Below are 22,710 nucleotides of genomic sequence, written 5' to 3' on the forward strand. Positions count from 1 at the left end.
TTTCTTGCTATATCCTCCAATAACCTTTCCTCTGTGCCTGCATGGAGAAAGAGAGAGATTCTTTGATGCCCTTCCTCTCCTTATATTGACACCATTCCAACAAGATCAAGGCCCCACTGGTATCACCTCATTAACCTTAATTACCTCCTTAAAGAGCCTATCTACAAATAGTCAAGTTGGGGGTTAAGATTTCAACATATGGATTCACAGGGAAACAGTTTAGTCTATGACACCAAGCAATAGGGATGATCCTAAGATTCTCTACCTATTAAATCCTGTGATATTTGCCTGGTGGTGGGATCAGAAATAACTTGTTAGCAAGGCTGCTGTTATTGCTATTTTATGATTAGAAAAGCACAGCTGAGCTGGATTGCATGCCATATAGGAAAGAGTGCAGGTGAAACAGCCATGAAATAAAGATAGGGGGAAATGCTAGCAAACAAAAGCAGTGCTCTTACATGAGCCATGAATCTAGCGAGGATTGAAATTGTGCAATTTCAAGGAAATACCATTTTTTTTTAACCTTTTTTTTAAAAAATTGCATTTTAGGTTTTGGGGTACATGTGAAGAACATGCAAGATTGTTGCATAGGTACACATGTGCAAGTGTGATTTGCTGCCTTCCTCCCCTTCACCTATACCTGGCATTTCTCCCCATGCTATCTCTCCCCAACTCCCCACCCCCCACTGTCCCTCCCTATTTCCCCCTAACAGACCCCAGTGTGTGGTGCTCCCTCCCTGTGTCCATGTGTTCTCATTGTTCAACATCCGCCTATGAGTGAGAACATGCGGTGTTTGATTTTCTGTTCTTGTGTCAGTTTGCTGAGAATGATGGTTTCCAGGAAGGAGCATTTAAACCAGCTCTAGGCACAGAGGAATTGCTGGTCTGAGACGTCTGAACTTGAGTTCCCATAAGCCCTACCACTGTGGACTAAAGTGGTCCGGAGCCCCCAATGAATTTGAATGGAAATCTAAACCACAAGGACTGCAACACCTAGCTGAGTCCCAGGGCTGCACTGGTCCTAGAGACAGATTAGGAGGGTACCTGATCGACTGAGATACCAGCAGAGACAGCTAAGAGAGTGATAACATCATTCCTTTCCTAATACAAGTCTGCACAGCTCATGACTCCAAAAGATGTATCTTCTATTCATTACAGCAGAGGAAAGAATGAGGAAGATGTTCTCTTTCACTTTGAAATCAGCTCTGCCACAGCAGAACAGGGCAGTCATAGTTGTGAGGCCCCCTTTCTAGGCCCTAGACCCCAGATGACATTTCCAGACACACTTTGGGTAAGAAAGAAACCTGCTGCCTGAAAGAGAAGAACCTAATCCTGACATTACGTTAATGTCTAACTAAAGGACCCACAAGCTCTCTAACTAAAGAGCTTGTGGGTACTTGAATAACCAGCAGTGATATCCAGGGACTACACTGAGAGCCTTGGGTAAAACTCTGAGACCTGCTGGCTTCAGGTGAGAGTCAGCACACTGCAGCTGTGTTAACAGTAGGGTGAGACTCCTTCTGCCTGAGGAAACCAGAGGAAAAAGTAAAGGGGACATTATTTTGCATCTTGGATACAAATTGAGCCACAGGGAAGTAGACCAAGAGAGGTCTTGGGGTTCCCCAATTCTAGGACTTGGCTCAGGGATGGCAATTCTGGACCTGACTTGGGCCAGAGGGGAGCCCATTTCCCTGAAGGATGAGTTCTAGGCCAGGCAGCATTTAGCACAAGCTAACTGAAAAGTCTTTGGTCTTAAGAGAACATTGGCATCAGTCTGGCAGCATTCCCCATGGGCCTGTGGTGGCAGGGGCCACAGAGTGAGACCGCCTAGCCTTTGAAAAGAGAGAGGAAACAGTGGGAAGTACTTCATCTTGGGGTTTGATTGTCAGCTCAGTTGCAATACAGTAGAAAACCAAGAAGACTTCTAAGGTTTTTGATTCTAGACCCTGGTTCCTAGAAGTTACCTCTGGATCCACTGTGGGCCTGGTGGAACTTGCTGCCCTGAATGAAAGGACACAAGCCTGGCTTGTTTTGCCACCTGCTTATTGTAGAGCCCCAGGGCCATGAGCAGTAGACAGAGAGTCCCCACATCAGCAATTGGTGAGACCCAGTGCTGCGCTGGCTTTGGGTCTGACCCAGTGCAATTATGATGGTGGAAGACACAGGGCTACTTGTGCCCCTCTATCACCAGTTTCGGGTAGCTGAGAACAGAGAGATAAACTCCAACTGTTTGGAAGAAAGTAAGAGAAGAGAACAAGAATCTCTCCATAGTCATCCAGAGAATTCTCCCAGAACTTGTCCAACACTATCAAGGTGGTACCTCAACCAGTCTGCAAGAACCACAGTTTTACAGGGTTTGAGGTGTCCCCTAGAGTAGATACAGCTTAGATTTCAACACCTATGTCCAGTCAAATATATTGAAAGCCTTCCCAAAAAGGACAAGTACAAACAATTCTAGACTGTGAAGACTACAATAAATACTTAGCATTTTAATGCACAGACAGGCAGACATCTATAAATATCAAGACATCCAGAAAAACATATTCTCATGAAATAACCTGAATAAGGCCCTAGGGCCCAATTCTGGAGCAACAGAGATACATGACTTTTAGACAGAGAATTCAAAATAGCAGTGTTAAGAAAACTCAAAGAAATTCAAAATAACACAGAGAAGAAATTCAGAATGCTATCAAATAAATTTAACAAAGAGTTTTAAATAATTTTTTAAAAATAAAACAGAAGTTCCAGAGCTGAAAAATGCAATTAGCATACTGAAGAATGCATCAGAGTCCCTTAACAGCAGAACTCATCAAGCAGAAATAAGGAATTCGTGAGGCTGAAGATAGGAAATTTGAAAATACATAGTAAGGGGACAAAATAAATAATAAATGAAGCATTCCTATATGATCTAGGAAATAGCCTAAAAAGGGTAAATGTAAGAGTTACTGGACTTAAAGAGCAGGTAGATAAAGAGATACGAATAGAAAGTTTATTCAAAGGGATTATAACAGAGAACTTCCCAAACCTACAGAAATATATCTACAACCAAGTACAAGAAGGTTTTCAAATGCTAAGCAGATTTAACCCAAAGAAGACTACCTCAACACATTTAATAAGCAAACTCCTGAAGGTCAAGGATACAAAAAGAATTCTAAAAGCAGCAAGAGAAAAGAAACAACATATAATGGAGCTCCAGTATGTCTGGTAGCATAGTTTTTAGAGGAAATTTTACAGGCAGGACAGAGTAGCATGAGATATTTAAAGTCCTGAAGGAAATAATAATAATAAACTTTCTACCCTAGAACAGTAGATCCAACAAAAGTATCCTTCAAACATAAAGGAGAAATACTTTTCCAGACAAAATAAAAGCTCATGGATTTCATCAACACCAGACTTGTTCTATAAGAAATGCTAAAGGGAGTACTTCAATTAGAAAGAAAAGGATGTTAATGAGCAACAAGTAATAACCTAAAGGTACAGAACTTACTTGTAATAGTAATAAGTACACAGAAAAACACAGAATGCGCTAACATTTTAACTGTGGTGTATAAACTACAGTTTTCCTAAGCAGAAAGATTAAATGATGAACCAATGAAAAATAATAACCACAAAATTTCAAGACATAATACAATGAAAAATAAGCAGAAATGACAAAAAGTTAAAACGGGAAGGGAGTAAGTTAAGGCATAAATTTTTTATTAGGTTTATCTTTGCTTGTTTGTTTATGAAACAGTGTTAAGTTGTTATAAGATTAAAATAAGGGCTTATAAAACAGCATTTGCAATTCTCATGGTAAACTAAAACTAAAAGACATTCGACAGATATATAAAAAATAAAATAAAAACAAGAAACTAAATCATATAACCAGAGAAAATTCCTTCACTAAAGGAATACAGGAAAAACAACAACAAAAAAGGAACAGAAGACCACAAAACAACCAGAAAACAAATAACAAAATGGCAGGAGCAATTCCTGTTATTAATAACATTAAATGTAAATGGACTAAACTCTCCAATAAAAGAAACAGAGTGGCAAAATGAATTAAAAAACAAGACTTGCTGATTTGTTGCCTACAGGAAACACACTTGACCTATAAACACAGACATATGAAAATAAAGTCATATAAAAAGATATTTCATGTAAACGAAACCAACAAAGATCATAAGTGGCTATACTGATATTAGACAAAATCAATTTCAAGACCAAAACTTTAAGAAGAAACAAAAAAGGTCAGTATATGATGACAAAGGCTTCAATTAACTAAGAGGATATAATAATTTTAGATATATTTATATATGCATCCAACACTGGAGCACTCAGATATATAAAGGAAATACTTGAGCTAAAGAGAGAGATGGGCTTCAATACAATAGTAGCTGGAGACTTCAATACTCTACTTTCAGCATTGGACAGATCTCCCAGACAGAAAATCAACAAAGAAACATCAGACTTAATCTGCATCATAGATTAAATGGCTCTAGTAGATATTTAAAGAATATGTCACCCAATGGCTGCAGAATACACATTATTTTCTGTAGCATCTGGATCATTCCCTAGGGTTGAACATCTGTTAAGTCACAAAACAAGTCTTAACACATTCAAAAAAACTGAGATAATATCAAACATCATCTCTGACCACAATGGAATGAAACTAAAAATGAATAATGAGAAATTTTGGAAACTACACAAATACATGGAACTTAAAGCATATGCTCCTGAATGACCAGTTAATGAAAAAAATGGAGATTCAAAAAAAATGCAAATGGAAATACAACATGTTAAAACCTATGGGATACAGCAGAAGCAGTACTAAGAGGCAAGTTAATAGTAAGTGCCAAGATTAAAAAAAAAAAAATTCAAATATACAAGCTAACAGTGCATCTTAAAGAACTAGAAAAGCAAGAGCAAACAAAACCCAAAATTAATAGACAAAAATATATAAAGATCAGAGCAGAAATAAATGAAATTGAAATGCAGAAAATACAAAAGATTAATAAAACAAACGTGTTTTTTGAAAAGGCAAAATTGACAAATATTTAGACTATAAAAAAAATAGAGACGATCCAAATAAAATCAGAGATGAAAAAGAAGACATAACTGATACTGCAAAATGTAAAGAATCATTAGTGACTATTATGAGCAATTATATGCCAAGAAACTAAAAAATCTGAAGTAAATAGACAAATTTCTAGACACAAATAACCTACAAATATTTGAACCAGGAAGAAATCCAAAACCTGAATAGACCAATAACAACTAAGTACTATTCAGCCATTAAAAAACAAAAGATATTCTGTAATTTACAGTAACATGGATGGTATTGGAGGTCATTATGTTAAGTGAAATAAATCAGGCACAGAAAGACAAACTTCACATGCCCTTTTTGTGGGATCTAAAAATCTAAACAACTGAACTCACGGACATAGAGACTGTTACCAGATGCTGGAAAGGCAGTGAGTGGGTAGGAGTGAAATGAATATGGTTAACAGGTGCCAAAAAAAAAGTAGAAAAAATGAGTAAGACCTACTATTTTAGGCTATAGTTAGTAACTTAATTGAACATTTTACAATAACTAAAAGAGTATAATTGGATTTGAAGACAGAATAAACACTTGAGGGAATGGCTACCCCATTTTCTATGTTGTATTACACACTGCATACCTTTATCAAAACATCCCATGTATTCCATATATACACCTACTGTACCCACAACAATTTAAAATAAAAATGTATTTATTAAAGGCTGTCTAAACTGCAAAAGTTATTCATCATATAGCTAAATTACTGAAATTTAAATTATTGCATTAGACATCAGTATTTTTCTCAACATCAGTTCCATATTTCTATTTATATAGCAAGCATATGCCTCATTTTAAGTAATTTTTAAATTAAAAAAACCTTTACTGTTCTAAATATTCAGGGTAAGGAATCACATTAAAATACTAATTTTTAAGATTATTATTTGAGAAATACAAATCATTTCTCAGTACATGAAACACTTACAGTGCTAATGCTCATGGTTACTATGAATTTTTTTTAACTAGGGTGCAGTGTTCTAATAATTTGGTAAGAAACACATGAATAGTGAGAATACTTATTTCAAGATTTCTTAGAACCTTCATTTTGCTGTAAATAGAGCTAACTTTCATGTTGACTTACTTTCCCTATTGGGATGAATAAACCAGTTCCTTAATACTATAATTATCTTGAATCATTGCCAGAATTCAAACTTAAATACTGCTAAAATTTTTTTAAACCCTCATTAAATGTCTTCTCTAAACTCTTCTGATTAGCAGATATGTTTTTGTGCTATCAAAATTAGATCAGGCTACTAAATTTAAAACTTGTATATACATTTTTGTACGTGTCTTTGTGAAAATATATATTTATATTATTTATACATCATATATTATTTGTCATATATTTATTTTTTTTCTTCCATCTATACCTAGGGTTGGAAATTGTTGAATCATAGGGCAGAAAAATTCTTAGCTTTAGTATATTGTGCTCAACAATTTTCCAAATGGTATCAGTTCAGACCCTTCAGCAACATATGAAATAAGTTTCTCAAGTGATAATGTCACTTTTTGTTTTTCTTTTCAGCTATCCTGGTGGAGGTGTAGTGGTTTTAATTTTCATTTCCCTGAAAATGAATGTCACATATATTTTATATAATATTTGCCATTTGGATAGCCTCTTTTTATGAGGTCTCCACTCAATCTATAGCCTATTTATATTGTCTTTTTATTACTGCTTTGAAGTTCTTCATGTATCCTGTATAAGAGTTCTCTACCATATATGTATGCCATATATGTTTATCTACCTATCCGTCCTTCAGTCCGTCCACAATAACAAACATTGTCTTTCTTCTGTCTGTACCTTGACTAGACACTTTGTTACTGCTGTATTTTAATGCTTATTTTTTACTTTTAACAAAGAAATCATTTTTTATTTTATGGTTAATACTGTTGAGTTCAAACTAAGAAATCCTTGCCTGTCCCAGGGTCAAGAAGAAATTCCATGAATTCTTCCTGGAATTCATTTTCTGCTAAAACCACAAATGTGGTGTTTCTTTCTGAACACAAGTCTGATTTATTTTCTCACCTTGTCCTAATAACCACACCGCCTTAATTATTTTATAAGTCCAAATTTCTGGTAGAGAATCACTTAGTAATTCTCTATCTATTGAGACTTGGGTTCATATTACATTAAATCTTTATAGAGTTTAGGAAACAAAAATGTTATTTTAACAATTTTGAGTTTTCAAATATGAACGTAGGCTACAATTTTTGTTGGTGTGTCTGTTAAATATTTCAACCATGTTTTGTACTTTTAAGCATGGAAACTTGAACATCTTTTGATTGATTTTTTTCTCTCATGAAGCTTATTTTTAATGCTATTGTGGTATTTTAAGTTTACTGTTGTTAGTTGCTAGTACACAGAAATAAACTGAATTTTCTATATTAAATTATATTCAGTGACTATTATTTGTAACTTTTGGTAGGTTCTTTTGCATTTACTCTACATACAAACATGCTTGGGAATAAAGATGTTTATTTTTTCTTTCCAATATGTATGCCTTTTATTTATTTTTCTCTCCTTATTACACTGGTGGAAATTGAAGTAAATGTTTAAAAAAAATAATGAGTAGACAATGTTTTCTTCCCCCTACACTAAGAGGGAAAGCTTTTAATATTTCACCAATTGATTTTTATGTTAGCCACTTTTTGTTTCAGAGCTACCTTTCAGTAGGTTCACATAATATCTCTTCTCCTATAGTATATTATATATACACTTAAAGCTGATATCAAAATATGTTAAGACAAATAATAATAATTACAATAGTGAATAGAAATATTCGGTTGTATTCAAAGTGATAGTTGATCACATACTATTTGCCAATTTTCTATTTGTTTTAAAGTATGAAAACATGACTCAGGGAAATTATAATATAGAAAATTTAGTATCTTTCAGAAAGACAGATTCATATTTGGTCCCACATAGGTACTTAACACCTCTGCAACAAGGTCCATTGCATTGGGTCCTGACATTTTCCAGTCCCTCAGTCCCTCCTCTGTTCTTTAAAGTGTAGCATCTTCCTGGGTTTGGGTTTTTTGGGGGAAAGTACCCATAAAGCCAAGGGAAGTTCTCACCAGGAGCTTACCAGTAGATAAAATTAGCATTATGCAGGTACATCAAGTTTATAAGATTTCTGTTCTGGTTAACATATGGGGAGGTTCTGTTTATTTTGTTCAACATCTTTTGTTTTGTCTTGACATTATTCTCCAAACCTCAAAATCTTGCTTTCAAAAGGTTAATTCTACATTGTTTGTTTGGCTTTTATTCTAACTCTGATAATATGTGACCATTTAGCTGGTTGACATTCACATACATTTAGTTTTTTTCCCCCCACAGCATTTAGGCTAATATCAGACCTTTTTCTATTGTGGTGTCACTGCTTCCTATTAAAAGAGATGGTACACTTGTCATGAAGCCATGACAATACTCCCATGTGTTCCATACTGATTTATGGACATTGTTATTCTGTGTCATTTTTGTTCTAGATACCATTCAATAGGCATGTATGGTAGGATACCATGGGATTGTTTATCATTAAATTTTCATTCTCAAGTCTTTTTATTTTTCTATGGTGTTCTTTTCATTGCAACTTTTTTAGCTTTCACTAATTCCCCTCTAATGGGTTATCTTATGCTTGTTGCAACTGTCCATATTCTTGTTTTATTCACAGCTTTATTTGTTCTATCAGGAAATGTATTTAGGAGTTTGACACCAAATTTACTTAAATATAAAAATAAATGCCTAAATCTAGTTTCTCTAGATAAATATATCGAGTTATCCCTTCTTCTAGGTTACTTGCAGATAATATGGATACGGCCATATTAAAAAAAAAAAAAAAAAAAANAAAAAAAAAAAAAGAAACAATGGTTGAGAGATTCCTAGATTTGAAGATAAGCATGCAACATGACAGTTAAGGATTAAACCAAGTAATCAACCACAATAATTTCATACCAAGATCATAAAACTAAGAAATATGAATAAATCTTTACAACAGCTATAGCTATTATGAAAAAGAAAATTAAGTAATAACAATGCTTCTAATGTCAGACCCCTTACCAGACTGATGTTCAAAAGGCTCTTAATATCCTAAACATAGTGAGGATTAATCACCGTCAATCTAAAATTATATATCACACTAAAAGATTATTCAAGAATTAGGGTTAAATAATGACAAGTTAAAATATAGGAAAACAGAGTATTAATCATCGCTAATTGTTTAAAGAAATACAAGAAACAATGTACCACAATAAGGACATTGAATCCAGGCAGAAAGACTGGACAGTAATTGTTGAGGGTGAACAAAGAAATTAGTCTACATGACAACAGTTCAATAGAGTGCTTCACTAATTACTGTTCAGAATAATTTTAATTATTTTGAATGATTATATTTTAATGAGTCAATAGTTCAAACAAAAGCAAAAAATAACTTTTTTCCTACTTCCAATTCTTTCATGCATTTACTTTATGCTATGGTATAATAAAAACTTATGTATAAAGGCAGAGCTGGCATTTTTTCCCCTTATCCTGAAAGAGTGAAGATTATATGAGTGGTACCTATGTAGAGCAATATGATTAATATGGAGTTTCCTGAAACTTTGCTCAGGACACATGTAGAATGTATTCAGTAATCTGCAAAACAAAAGATTATAGTCATTATTTACAATAAAATAAAATCTCCCATGAGGGTAAAAAAAAGTTGTTAGTTGGCTAGGTGTAGGGACTCATGCCTGTAATTCCATCACTTTGGGAGGCTGAGGCAGGCAGATCAACTGAGGTTAGGGGTTTGAGACCAGTGTGGACAACATGGTGAAATCCTGTCTCTAATAAAAATACAAAAATTAGCTGGACATAGTAGTGGGTGCCTGTAATNAAAAAATAGGTCTCAATAAGGGAATCATAGAAAACTCTAACAGAAAAATTCTGATATAAAATTTTCTGTTTCAAAAGTTTATGTAGGTTGGGTGCAGTGGCTCACACCTATAGTCCCAACATTTTGGGTAGCTGAGGCAGGTGGATTACTTGAGGTCAGGAGTTCAAAATCAGCATAGCCAACATGATAAAACCCTGTTTCTACTAAAAATACAAAAATTATCCAGGCGTGGTAGTGGGTGCCTGTAATACCAGCTACTCGGGAGACTGAGGCAGGAGAATTGCTTGAGCCTGCAAGGCAAAGTTTGCAGTGAGCCGAGACCATTCCACTGCACTCCAGCCTGGGCAACAGAGCAAGACCCCAAAAAAAAAAAAAAAAACTGTTAGTGTATTAAAAATGGAAAAAGTAAGCATATCTGATGGTTTTTATGGATGTGGATGTGTTGTAAGTTTAAAAGAGTTTACCAGATTTTCCTTTGTCAAATTACCTACACTATCATGTGTTCTACAATATGATTCAGTATGTATGGTCACCTGATTCTCCCTCATAGAATTCATTTGATTATCACCATCATTTTACTTTTACTTCCAATATAGTAACTTCTTGATATATTTTTAATATCTATTATGTAGCCCATTGTATTTTGTTAGAGATTTTTTAAAATGTTTTTCACCTAAGTTTAGAGTTAAGAATATCTGGACAATGATACTAAGAATATTTTGGGGGCTCAAACTAATTACCTTGTTTTCCCATTTGGGTTAAAGAGAATGGTATCACATGAAAAAACAGATGCACCAATATAAAAGTGTATCTTGTAAATATTTTATGCCAGCTTTGATTCTAAAACATCTGGAATTTTATTTGGTACCTCCTATTTTTTCTGGAGTACAAACAGTTGTGTTTTATGGTGGCACTAAATCAACATGCATCTTCCCTTGAGTTTGTCTGCCACTCTTTAATACTTAGATTCTTGAATGTCTGTTGTCAGTAAAACAAACAATGCAAAACACTCTGGGGGACAAGATTGTTGGGAGAAGCAGCAAAGGAGAAAGGACTTACAGAGTACCTACGTAAATTGGTTATGAGTAACATACAAACTTGGAACAACAAACTGTAGTAAACTGCGGGAGGCCTCTGGGGAGGCAAACTTCATGCCTCATGTTCTGGTGCAGGGTGTCTTAGGCTCTGTTACCATAAACATTGTGCTCAAGTATGTAAAACCCCTTCATAGCACTATGACGTAGCCAGACTTGTAGGTGCCCTGTAAGGCCTGCGTTCTACCTGCTACACATGGATAATAAGCTAAAGATATCTACATGTTCTTGTTTTGTGAAACTTCTAAACTACTACTGTTATCTTTAAAATGACACACCACTCCAGCTCACTGATTCACTCCACCATCACGTCACCCTCTCCCCACCATCACTCCAGCCCTACCCTATAGATCAAAGTGATTGTAACCAATAAATAGTGTGGATGATCAAAGTTCAGGGCATTCACTGTCTCCTCCAGTAATAAGTGATGGCCCCCTGGTTCTACTTTCTCTCTTAATCTGCCTTTTTCTCATTCCTATGTTGCTACCTAACTCAGGGTACCCATGGGTGTAATGTGAGGCTGGTTCCCTATACAACATGAATCTATAAGATAAATGTTTCAATAACATCAGCCACTGCAAGAAAATATTGCCAGTTGCTATGGGCATATAATTAGTGGTGACTGCAAATGCATACAGATAAAAGCAAAAAGTTTTTTTCTCTTGGCAAAAAGTTGAACACTATTTTGTCATGTAATTTAAAAGGAAATATGGAGGATGATCAATAAGCTCAATTGAATACGGGAAAGCTATTTAAAATGTGGAAATACTGACAGTTCCTGTAAAAAAAAAACAGATTTCTTAATATTTTTACAAAAAAAAAAAATTACCAAAACTAGAAGAAACTAATATAACTAGCATATCACACTTGTGGGCCAGGGAAGATGAATGCATTAAATACAGGTAGGATGTTCTTTCATTTGATGCTATGGCTATTTCTACTCTAAACACATATGCTCCAGAAGAGAACTTTATATTAAATTTATATAATATAAAAGAACTAGATAATATTAAAGCTTTACAACATAACTGACTCATTATAATAAACAATGCAAGTATTGGAGAGTTTCTTTTGGTGTGTGTATGTCTCCAACATTGAATAAAAATATGATAACCCCTATGAGTTTTTTGTTTCTGGAATACTACAAAAAAGATGTTACCACTTTCTTTCTACTTTTTTTTTTTTTACCCTTATGTAAGTACTCTCAGAGGATTCCAATTTATAGCTATTTTGAAATGGCAACATTTCAAAATCATAAAGCTTTGTTGTTCTAGGGTTATATATTATCCTCTAAATAATAGAATTCCAGTGAGCTGGAACAATCTGCTGCAGCTGATGTTTTAGCAAACAGACTATTCCCTGAAGCACAGTTGGAATTGCATCCAACTGTCAAGGAGATCCACAGAGAGTATACCTAAGTATCTATATTGTCTATGCCGAGGTAAAATGGTAACAAACATCATTCCTAATATTTTCTTGTTGTTCACTGGACCTCTTCCCTGTGGTTGGAAAAAAAGAGAAATTTGTTAATGAGTTTGTTAGATATGAATTTATTATGCTATGTAAATGTGCATTTAATTGAATTGAATTATTTCTGGATTCAGTAAATGAGGCTTAGAAATCAATGTGCCAATAGGCTTCCTTTGAATACTGAATTTCCTGAGACTTCAGATGTTTAATCACAGAATAGGTGACCTTTTAAAGTGATGTTATAGCTGAGATGGAAGCACTCGAAGTAGAGCTAGACAAACTTTAAATATGTTTTCAACCCTAAAATTTTATTTGTACTTTAACTATAAATTAACAACTTAACAGTCCCATGAAGCAGAAACTTAGAAGAGAGACCAGTGAGTGCACATGAGAGGTAACATTTCTCTACTTGGTTATCCCACATATAATTGCTTTATTAATGTTTTCAACAAATGTTTATTGAGCTTCCACTATGTCGCATATCAGATAAGGTACTGGGCTTATATCTGTAAATGTAACACATATTATCCCTGACTTTGTGGAACTTAAAATCTAATGAATATGATTGATTTTAAACACTAATTTAATGATCACACTTGTGATCACTCAAGTGATACAAATAGGATCTATAAGTATATATTACAAGGGTACCTGACTTCATTTCTTGAGAACTGGAAATGGTTTTTCCTCAGTAAATGTTTAAGTTGCGTACTGAAATCGGAGTTACGAAGTACAGGTAAACACAAAGCCAATTTGATTCACGTTAGAAGGACAAGACAGCCAAAGACAGTGTTTCGGTAAGAAAGAAAGGAGTTCGGGTGACTGGGCCAGAGGTGGGGAATAATAGACATGATACTAAAGAAAAGTAAGGCATCACGGTTAACTCTCCCACATATGTTCATTATGTCATTATCATCAGAAGAATAAGAAATGCAGCATCATGAAAAGAGAAACAGCTTTGAAATTAGACAGATACATATTTGAATGCTTTCTGATCCTTTTACTGCCTTTGTTACCTAGGGAAAGTTATCCTTTCTTACCCTTATTAAGGTTAAAATAATAATAGACTGTTTGCAGGGTTGTCACAAAAATGAGAGATCCTTGGAATAGGGCTGTTTGAAAGACCAAAAATGCTCAGTAAGAGCTGACATAATGATGCTGCTATTAATGTTATCATTCAATGTTAAGATGGCATCGGCCGAGTATGGTGGCTCACGCCTGTAATCCCAGCACGTTGGGAGGCCGAGGCAGACGGATCACTTGAGGTCAGGAGTTCAAGACCAGCCGGGCCAACATGGCGAAACTCTGTCTCTACTAAAAATACAAAAAATTAGCCGGGCGTGGTGGCAGGCACTTGTAATATCAGCTACTCAGGAGGCTGAGACAGGAGAATCACTTGAACCTGGGAAGCAGAGGTTACAGTGAGCCAAGATTGTGCACCACTGACACCAGCCCGGGCAACACAACCTGGTCCACAATGCAAGACTCCATCTAAAAAAAAATAAAAAATAAAAAAGACTCCTCATATTTTTCAGTAGTTCAACAAACAGAACAGGGGAGATACAGCTTGCTGTTACTTTGTTATTGGGGAACTTTCAATAATTATTTTTGCATATTTAAAATCCCTTCCCATACGCTTCTTTACGTAGTATTTATGTTGTCATGTTTTTCTGGACTCTTTTTCTTGTTACTGAAGGAATTGCTCTTTCTATTCCAGACAGGAAATGTATTCCTCTTCCTTGACAGATGTATAGGCAGGAAAAAGTTCTGGTATTCCAAATCATGAGTGATTTTTAAAAATTTAATCGCTTTGTTCATATGATGTCCAGTGATTCATTTTGGAGAATACAAGTCTGCTTTTCAAAATGTACATACGTAATAGACCACTAGAGTACATAAGACACCTCTGTAAACAAACATCTGCATACCAGTCATGACCTTAATTGACAAGCAAACGTTTGTAATAATAGCTGGAGCAAATGAGTTTTTCAGGGAAGGTTACAAATTTAGAAGAAGAGAAATGAAATATTACACATTGTTTTCCATATTTAAGATTTTCTATGGAAATAACTTTATACTTTAACGGTAAAGTATAAAAAATAAAGTATGAATTGCTGACAGATACAGTTCTTATGAGGCGCGAAGAGATTTTTGAATTTCTCGTCATCGCAGAGTAAGTTAAAATGAGTAATACATTGGTATTCAGCCTTCAGTAACTAGACCATGCAACAAATTGTTTTAAAGAATATAACTAGTTATAAGACAAATAGGATCACGTATTGGGAGAAGTAACACTTTTTGCCAACCTTATTTTGTGTCTGAATTTTTGTTACTTTTCAAAAAAATTATTCTCATAAAATGACAATGTGTATCAGCATGATATTGTGCAAATATATGCAAATGTTTATACATTTCTAATTTTAATTTTTGAGTCTCAAAATCTTAAATTTATCTCAAAAGTACCTGGTTTTTAAATCTTCAAATTAAATATATGCTTTTATTGTGTTGATTGTTTACAATTCAAAATGACATTGTATTGACCAATGAATCTCTCAAGGACAGCAGAGAAGTCTATTGATAAAATTTGAATTCATTAAATTTACTGCAGCAAGGGAAAACATAATAGTGTCTCTGAAGTAGGTTGAAAAAGGATATTTATAGGTTTTTGTGTGTCTAGGCTTATGTGATTTAAGGAAGGTGTTTCAGAGAGAGAAGCTTATATGGACTGGACAAGGTTTGTGGCATAATTGTTATAGACAGTACTAAAAACAAAAGTAAATTGTTCTGAAAAAACGTACAAAAAATGTGTTGTCTAATAAGCAGACTATTTGCCCATGTAAGCAATCTTTTGTTTCAATAAATGTCTGTCCAGAGGTGCAAACTATTTGGACAAAGTGGTTTGTGAGAACTTCCTAAAGCAAACAGTGAATTTCTTTGGTTTAAATTCATATTTTCTTTGGTAAGAATTTCCTGAAACAGCTTTATTAATACAAGTACTTAACTGGGTTACATTTATGATGATTCTATCAATTCTCAGGATCCCCATATCCACCCTCCAACTGTATGTTATTCTCTAGCCTAAACTGGAAGATGTACCTCTACTATCTGGGAATGTGATCAGATCAGATTTTCACCTTATTATTACTATTATTTTCAAAGACAGACAGAGGCTCACTGTATCGCCTAAGCTTGTCTGGAACTCCTGGGCTCAAGCAATCCTCCTGACACGGCCTCCTGAATACTTGGGATATATAGATATGAGCCACCATGACTGACTCAGATCTCAGTCTTTATATGAAAACATCTATCTCAATGTATTGAATTGTCTCAGCTGATATTTTGTTATATTTACATCATACATTCCTGAGAATTATCAGTCTGTAGTTTTAGATATCAGTGTTATACATGCTTTATAGAAGGGCTTGGAAAGATCTTCGGCCTTTTTAATATCTCAAATAATTTACATAATATTTGGATTATTTAGTCTGTAAATATTTGGCAGAATTATTTTGAGGTCTTGTAGGTCTGATGATATTTAGTGGGGTAGTATCTTAATAACTACCAAGATCTTTTTTATTTATTTATTTATTGGAATATGTAAACTTTCAATAGGATCATCTGTTGTAGTCTATTGTCTTAGAAAATTAACCATTACCTATAAATGTTCATATTTACTTGTACAGAGTCTGCATGTTAGTCTTACGATTTTTGAGTCACTCATTTTCAATGTTTATTTCCCCTTCACGTTTCTTGTTTTATTAGTGCTTTCTCCCTTTAACTAGTTAGTTACCAATTTCTGAACTTTATTATATCTACAGTTTTTCTTTTTTTTTTTTAACCTCTTTTTACCATTAGTATTCCTTCCATTCTCAATATAAAAAGATTTTTCTTTGTCTAGTTTTGAGGTAAGACATCAACTTTTTAATAAACTTTTTAATGACATGAATTTTCATCTAATTATTATTTAAGTGCACCATGTAGTGTCATGTGCAGTGATTTCCTTATCATTAACTTGTTTATTTGTTTGAGATAGGCTCTAGCTCTGTCTCCCAGGCTGCAGTGCAATGGCACCATTATATCTCACTTCAGCCTCAAATTCCAGGGATCAGGTGAACTTCCTACCTCAGCCTCCCCAAATCCTGAAATTACAGGTGTCAGCTATCACACCTGGACAAAATTTAAATTGTTTAAAGTATCTTTCCACCCTTGTCTTTTTGTTTTGAACTTATATGTGTATGGAAACGTTTTCAAATACTCACCATTATGACTTCTGCTGATGTTTTCTCAGGCATCAAGGGATAATGGATGCAGAATTTCCTAAGTTTATGTTGTTTTTCCTTATAGCCCTGTTATTTTGAAAACTGAATGGCTTGATATAAAATTTTTCACCTTTGTTCACTGAATTAAAATAAAAAGAATGTTGCTTCATTGTTACCTTGCTTTGGATATTGGTTTTGAAAAGGCTGATGCTAGCCTAGTTCTTTTGCCTTCAAAATTATCATGTACTTGCTGTGCGGATTTTATGTTCACTTTTCAAATCTGAGTATTTTGCTTGGCTATTTCTCAGAGTGGGTCATTCCTCCCCACCTCCTGTCTCCCTATTCCCTATCCCCTCCACCCAGTGTCTTCCCAGGTAGTCAGTGTGCCCTTCCAAATTTCAGACATTTTCTGAAAATATTTCTTATACTTTGAAAGTGTGAATATTACTCTTTCTTTGCCAGTTTTCCGTGTCTCTTGTTTTCCTCTGACCCACCAAGAGTCTTCCTTATGTCATTTCCTTTCTCTTTGTGATTGTTTCCTTGCCTTTGAATATTGCCACTTATTAATTTTTGAGGCTATTGTATATCAGATAATTTTTGAGATAATCTTGAGTTAACTCTTAACTCCATTTCTTCCCAATTTTTGTATACTTCTTTTTAATTCTTGTGATTCTGATTCCCAGTTTTTCATACCATTACATACTTATCTGAATACATTTGCTTCTCTTTGGTGAACTAGTTATAGATTTCTTCTGGTTCATGGTTGTTATTCAGAGGAAGAAGGTTTTCTTCAGTTAATATATGTAAAATTAATGGCACATACTTGTCAGTGTATTAAAATCTAGGTTGTTTGGTAGGCTTTGTTTCATGATGGTTGGGAGAATTGTTAGTGCTTCAATTTTACAGTTTGCTTTTGCCTTTTAGAACTATAATATTCACATGTCTTTTTTTAAATTTCATACTTGAAATTCCAATGAGTGCTTTTTAACTTTTTCTATTTTAAAATATATTTTATTAATTAACACACAATAGTTTTGTGTATACATATGTTGGGAGGTACATAGTGATGTTTTGATACATACAATTTAGTGATCAGATAAGAGTATCTCTTATCAGTCCTCTCAAACATTTATCATTTCTTTCTTTTGGGAACATTCAATATCCTCCTTCTACCTATTTGAAACTGTATAATATATTAGTCTCAACTATAGTCATCTTACAGTGCTATAGAGTGCTGGAACTTACTCTTCTATCTAGCTATAATCAAAATATAGTATGGCATAAAAACAAATAAACAGCCCAATGCAACAGAACAGCGAGTTCAGAAATTAATCCTCATGTCTACAGCCAACTGAATTTTTGACAAAGATTCCAAGAACATACACTGGGGAAAGGACACTCTTCTCAATAAATAGTGCTGAAAAAACTGTATATTCAAAGAAGAATGATGCTAGACCGTATCTCTCAGCATAGGAAAAGAAAGAAAAAAATCAACCCAAATGGATTAAATTTTGTGCTTAATTCTTTTTGTCATATTTCTTTTAACCACTATTTGGTAGAATTAGAGAAGTGTTTGGTATAGAGATAAGTGTGTGCCACTATTTTGCCAAAATCTCTTTAAATATTTTGTTCAGAATCATGTGGTTTATGAGGATTTGGGCCATTTTGTGTGAGAATAGCATTTTTTTCTATTCCTATATGACTTCAGGGGATCTTTTCCTTTAATTCTGTAGGATGTTTCTTTCTTTCTCCAGTGCTATGTAACTTTATTATCTACTTCACTGACTAGTCCTCAGCTGTAGACTCAATAGTGATCCTCTGCACATTTCGGGAGCCGTCTGCCTTTGGAACTCAACACTGATTTATAAATTAATTAACTGGCTTTTAGTTTTTTCCCCCTAAACTGTTTTGTCTATTATCTACTCCAAAAGGTCATTCTGTTTTTTACATTCACAAACAATATTAATTCACTTTTCTCAACTTAAAGTGAAATTTAATTCAACTCAGCATATAAAAAGTATTACTTCTCCTATGAATAAAACATTATCAAAACATGTCCCCCCATCTCATACTCAAATGGTATGCATGATCTAAGACCCAAAACTAGTAAAGCCTCAACTAATCATGTCCATTCTACTCTAATCCATACTTTCTATTTTCTCAATTCCAGTAGTTACCAGCAGCCATCACAAAATAGTTAACTAATTTCTTTGCCCAGGTTTTAAAAGAAACGTGCATTTGGCTCCCTGAGTCTATTTCTTCTAATCAGCAGCTTCTCTATAGTATGTATTGTACAGAGCTTAAAAGCTAAAATTTCTATTTACTAGACAGCCTTTAAAGCTAGCATTCAAATTAGCTACTCTAATTTTGGAATTGAGTTGATACAGAAAAGATGAAAAAAATTGAGTAACGTACTTGATAATATAACCCTTAGTAGATATAAGAACACCTTGACAATTTTCAATTTTAAAAGTTCTTATTTTTTATCTTTTGTATCATCCCAAGACAGTAGTTCACTTGAATGTTTTATCTGGTTTTTTTTTTTTTTGGATTATAGTTTAATTTTGTTTGTTTGTATAGTCTTCCCAATGAGTATACAAACCATTAATAGGTATTTCCCAAAATTAACACTCCTAAGAGCAAATATTTTTAAACTATTTAACTCTGCAATTGAACACACTGACTTTTTCCTACAACACTAGACATGTACTGAAATTCTGTAATAAGAAAACTATTATTTTACTTAAACAATGTATCTGCTAACACCGATTAGGTGAACTTGAAAAGACAGCTTAAATTCTCCAAGTTTCTGTACATTCTCCCCGCCCCCTTTTTTTGAGACAGAGTCTTGCTCTGGAGTGCAGCAGAGCAATATTGGCTCAATGCAGCCTTCGCCTCCTTGGTTCAAGTGACTCTCATGTCTCAGCCTCACAAGTAGCTGGGACTACAGGCACGCATCACCACACCCAGCTAATTTTCTGTATTTTTTTTAGTAAAGACAGGATTTCACTACATTGGCAGAACTGGTCTTGAACTCTTTCCCTCAAGTGATCTGCCCATCTTGGCCTCCCAAAGTGCTGCTGGAATGATAGGCATGAGCCACTGCACCAAGCCCATTTCTTCTCGTGTAAAATTATATTTTTTTATAAGCCTTATTTGCTTATATATGCTAGCATACTGAAACAGTACTGCAGTACGAGGTGCATGGAAGTCACACAAAAATTCCTTGCTCAAAACATTAAATAAATGCTTTCTAAGCAGTAGCAGAAGGTGACATAGGGCCTGCTGTTTTCTTACTTTGAACCTAGCAAAAAAAAAGGGGAGGGAGCAGCCAATGTAGCCTCATTCTTTCTCAGATAAAAGAATGTGGTAATAATATCAGTCAAAAATCTTCACACCACATCTAAACAGGGTTACTCTGTGCTAAATAGGTTAATAGAACCCAGAGACCTCGTGTGTTATAGAAGAAATGTCCAGGATATGATTTTTAAAAATTATAGCAAGCACCAGGCATTACAACTTGAATAAGAAAATCAACTGACATGAACACTAAGACAAACCAAATGATGGAATTATTTGACAAGGATTTTAAGGTACCATCCGAAAATGCTTCAGTTACAAGTTATCTTCAAACAAAACAGAAATTTCAACAAAGAAATAGAAATTATTAACAAGAACCAAGTAACATTATAGAATTTTTAAAAAACATAAATTTCAAAATGTGCTGAGCGTGCTCAAATTAGAGTGGCAATAATTAACATGAGACTAGATCAATAGAATTTTAGAAATCTAAACAACACTGGAAAAAAGACTAAAAATATATTAAAAGGTAGAAATATAAAGTTTGAAGATACTGAACAAGAATCAGAAACACAGTCAAACATGGTAGGCCAGGCACAATGGCTCATGTCTGTAATCCCAGCACTTTGGGAGGCTGAGTCAAGTGGATCACCTGAGGTCAGGAGTCCAAGACCAACCTGGACAACATGGAGAAATCCCATCTCTATTTTTTAAAAAATACAAAAGTTAGCCAAGCATGGTGGCGGTCACCTGTAATCCCAGCTTCTTGGGAGCCTGAGACATGAGAATTGCTTGAACCCAGGCAATGGAGGTTGCAATGTGCCTAGGTCACGTCACTGCCCTCCAGCCTGGGTGACACAGTGAGACTCTGTGCCAAAAAAAACCACAAAACAAAACCAAGGCAGAAATGTTGGAATCATCAGCTTAAGTTTTTTAAAAAAACTTTAATATTCTAACTGTTTTAACAGCAAAAGTAGACAACATATAGAATAACTGGATAATGTAAGCAAAAAGGTACAAATTCTAAGAAAGAGTACAAAAGAAATGATAGAGAACAAAAATAATCTAACATAAAAAAAGCCTCTGGTGGGTTTATTATGACTATACATGGCTGAAGAAAGAATCGCTCAGCTTGAGATTAGGACATTAGAAACTTCAAACAGTTAAAAAGTGAAAAACAAGACTGCAAAAACACAGAACACTTAATAACCGTGGGACAACTACAAAAGTTCTAATTATGTATAATGACAATACCAGAAGGAGAAGAAAGAGACAGTAAGAAAAAAAAAAATTGAGCAATAATGACTAAAAATTTAACCAAATTAACGCCAGAAACCTAATGTGACCCAGGAAACTCAGAGAACATCAAGCAAGATAAATGCCAAAAATAAACTACACTCGGGCATGTATGTCATATTCAGACTTGAGAAAAATCAAAGGTAAGGAAAAAAAAAACATGTGGAAAGAGGCCAGAGGAAACCAAACCTACAGAGGAGTGAAAATAAGAATTCCATCTGACATTTCAGAAAGCACGGAAACAAGTATGGAGTGAAGTATTTATAGTGTTGAGAGAGGAGAAGCAAACAAACAAAAAAAAAAACCCTGCCACTCCTGTAATGCCAGCACTTTGTGAGGCAGTGGCGGGTGATCACTTGGGCCCAGGAGTTTGAGACCAGACTGGGCAATGTGGCAAAATTCCATCTCCACTAGCAATATAAAAATTAGCTGGTATGGGGGCACATGCCTGTACTCCCAGCTACTCACAAGGCCAAGGTGGGAAGATCACTTGAGCCTGAAAGGCAGATGCTGCAGTGATGCCGTAAGCCAAGATCATGTAACTACATTCCACCTGGGCCACAGGGCAAGATGTCCTCAAAAAAGAAAAGAAAAGAAAAAAAACACGAACAAAATATAAACAACAAAAAACCCACTGTATTAGTCTATTCTCTTACTGCTATAAAAATACTGCCTGAGACTGGGTAATTTATAAACAAAAGAGGTTTAGTTAACTCACAGTTCCATATGTCTTCAGAGGCCTTAGGAAATGTACAATCATGGAGGCAGGAGAACAGGAAGCAAGGTAGTCTTACATGGTGGCGGGAGAAAGATGGAATGCTCAGGGGAAAACTGCCACTTGTAAAACCATCAGATCTCATAAGAGCTCCTCACTATCATGAGAACAGCATGGGGGAAACTGCCCCCATGATTCAATCACCTCCCACCAGTCCGTCCCTCTACATATGGGGATTACAATTTAAAATGTGATTTGGGTGGAGACACAGAGCCAAACCATGATCATTCCACCCTGGACCCTCCAAAATCTCATGTCCTCTTCACATTTCAGAAACCATTATGTCTTCTCAACAGTCCTCCAAAGTCTTAACTGATTCCAGCATTAGCCCAAAAGTCCAAGTCCAAAGTCTCATCTAAGACAAGTCGCTTACACCTATGGACTTGTAAAATCAAAAGCAAGTTACTTCCATGATACAATGGGGTACAGGCAGTGGGTAAATGTTTCCATTCCAAATAGGAGAGATTGGCAAACACAGAGGGGCCACAGGCCCCAGGCAAGTCTAAAACCCAGCCAGGCAGTCATTAAATTTTGAAGCTCTGAAATCTCCTTTGACTCCATGTGTCAC

This window comes from Cebus imitator, unplaced genomic scaffold (genome assembly GCF_001604975.1).
Source record: "Cebus imitator isolate Cc_AM_T3 unplaced genomic scaffold, Cebus_imitator-1.0 Scaffold182, whole genome shotgun sequence".
NCBI classification, from domain to species: Eukaryota; Metazoa; Chordata; class Mammalia; order Primates; family Cebidae; genus Cebus; species Cebus imitator.